Raw genomic sequence first — 3,280 nt, forward strand, 5'->3', positions numbered from 1 at the left:
ACACTGCTAAGTGCACATTGGTGTGGAAGACACAGAACAAAAACCAAAAAACAAATAATGGCTCATTATATTATTATACAAACTATAAAATAAATTATACAGAAACAACGTTTACTTTAAAGTGATTTTTATTGCCCTGTAAATGTAGTAGACTAAAAATTCTCATTAGTATGTCACCCTTTTTTTTAAATAATGTAGATGGATATTATTTTATTTGCTATTATGTTCTGCTTTTGAGAATGTGCCCATTTTTAATATCATCATCGAATATTAAAGTATATAGTATATTAGCCTATGTGGTTTGTAACAGGTTGTTGAAGATCTGGGGTGAAGGTGTAGTATATTGATAGCTAGACCTATATGTGTAGTATACAGGTGAGTTAGAATTCCTGGGAGGAGAGCTCCCCCTCTTGGTAGTCCCAGGCAGTCTTGGTAATCTACCTTCAGTTCATGGCAGATTCAGGATGTGCTACATAGATTCTACATTACTATTCGGTAATACAGAGCTTTGTATGTAATAATTACCAAAAATATAGAGAATAAATTATTTCTGCAGGCTCATTTAATTAATTTGTTTGCTGAGGGTGTATAGCGTTGGGTTCATTTTGTTGAAGTATGTTTGGAATTGTCAATCAGGAGGGCTGGACAATCTTATTTCTGGTGGTACAAAATCAAAGCTGGAGTAAGCGTATTGCTATATATATAACCAGACATTGCCAGGCAGGATCATTATACATATTTTGCAACCTGATTTTTGGTAAAAGTTGTGACTTGAAGCATGCCCTGTTGAGTACTCCTAAATGCTGCACATGTATGCCATGGCCTTAGTAATTCCTGTGGGAAGAACTGTACTCCACAGCACGAATGGAGGCTACCATGAGTATTACACCCCATAGAAAAGAATGAGGGCAAAACGCATGTGTGCAGGATAAAGGTGACCTGGGCGAAAAGATTTAGAGTGTAAGCTCCTTGAGCGCAGGGACTGATGTGAATGTACAATACAGAGGCGTAACTAGAGCTTTCAGGGCCCCGATGCAAGAAACCATGAAGGGCCCCCCCAGATCCCTGGCCGAGGCCCTTCCCTTCAAGCCCAGGGCTCCTCCCACTAATCCTGGGGCTCTTTATTCTCGTTGCATGGCCTTTTATTACGGTCCCGCAGCAGGATCCTTTCACAAGTTCTGCAGTGGGCTCCCTTCCTGCAATCTTGGGGCCTCCCCACAGTGGTGCGATGCCAGGGCCCGGTCGGAAGTGTGACTTTTGCAATCCTGGAAGTTCACCCACTGGTTTGCTACTGGGCCCCCTGGAGCATGGGGCCCGGTAGCAATCGCAACCCCTGCAACCCCTGTAGTTACGCCCCTGGTACAATATATATGTAAAGTGCTGCGTATATTGACGGCGCTAAATGAGTACATAAAATAATAAATAATATCAATCAAGGCATATTTATAAAGGGTGAACTGATAAATATGCTATTTCAACATATTATTGTCCATATTTGTAAGACCATTTCTTAAGAGTAGGTTCTTACTTTTTGCAGTGTTTGTATCACTGAGCTTACATGTATAATGATTTATGTGATGTTACTGTACATATGACTACATTTATAATGGAAAGTAAAGATTGCTATCCACTTTCCACTATACTCTACAAGGTTACTCCACACCACTGCCTATTTATAAAATGCAGGCATCAAAATGAATAAACATAGCAGTGAGAACCTCATGCTTGGAAGAGAGCTGGCCACATGACTTCAAGAGGGCAAGTGACTGGGCTACCCACCGAGCAGCTTTTATTTTCCACTCATTGATTTTATTAGTATTACTGCTATTTACTAAAGTATTTTACTGATAGTAGTATATCATACTGCAAACAATTTCTGCAAACAAAATGTAATTTAGTAAGGGTTTACTCCAATGCTTGTGTATTTGCACAGGCATGCAACTGTGGATGTAGAATGCCTGCGTCCAGGGTTGTATGGGCATGTGTATGTGTGAGTCTATGCAAGCACCGGCGTAAACTCTTGTATGGCAGTGCACAGAAATGAGAGGCTTTATACTGAACACATGACTCCCTTACGCTGGCTATTTTTGCTCCATGTAGTCTATACACCCTCTTTAAGCCATGTGCATTAAGCCATACCTTGAGTTTTTCCTTGAATGTCACTGCTATGCAACTATTTTGGGAAACAGGTGAATCCATGGATTTAGTTACGCTTTAAAACCTATCTTTGAGCATAATTAAATCAACCCTCATCACACCTACACATCCCCACATTCACTTCCAGACTTCAGTAATACATTGTTTTTTTAAATGCTTTTCAAAGCAATCCTTTACCTACCTAAGTCTGCCATCAACTGTCTCATGCTGGTGCCTTTTCTGGAAAGGCAGACCAGTGATCCAGTACTGCAGGCAGGCCCACCAGTACCCGGTCTTGTTGCTGTTACACCAATGCAATCTTCTGGAGCCTGAGAGGATGCCACCATTGGACAGCCAGTGGGAAGTTTCCACATCACCCAGGCAATGAGTTGGGCACCTAGAGAAGAAACCTCCCCCTCTGAGAAAGAGAAGAGGCTCAAGGCCCAGCATATCACATGGCCAGTATAAAGTATGGAGTATAAAGTGAGTATTTGGGTCTTTATGAGTTTTTAAATGAATGCAGCAAGTAGCTAGATGGGGTGTAGATATTGATTATGTGTGGGGGAGGGGTACCTTGGCCAGAGAGAAGCATTAAAATAAAAGCAATTTATGCATTGTTCCATATTTTACAATCCAGAAATCTATCTTCTAAAATAAAACACAACTGGTGAATATTAGCTAGGAAAAGTATGAAAAACTGGGAGTCCTATGTTCACAACATAGTATGAGGAAGAACTACTAACTGTTTACACTGTTGCATAATCAGTTTAAAAACAATATTCAACTTTCGAATAACCAAACATAAAGTGAACCTGTGTTTTTTCCATGTTGAGAGAGTGGGATAGGTAGAGAGAATGAGAAAGAGAAAAAGTGCAGAAGAGAGGAAGACATAGAGAAGGAACAAGATATTGGTGCATAGTTAGTCAGATTGAAAAAAGACACAAGTCCACCTGGCTCAACCAATAAAAAACAAAAAACAGTAAAGAAAACCCAACCACACAATCCCATATACACAATCCTATAGTTGATCCAGAGGAAGGCGGAAAAACCCCAGCAAAGCATGATCCAATTTATTACAGCAGGGGAAAAAATTCCTTCCTGATCCCCCGAGAGGCAATCAGATATTCCCTGGATCAACTTTACC

Source organism: Pelophylax lessonae (genome assembly GCF_965119305.1).
Source record: "Pelophylax lessonae genome assembly, chromosome: 3".
NCBI lineage: Eukaryota > Metazoa > Chordata > Amphibia > Anura > Ranidae > Pelophylax > Pelophylax lessonae.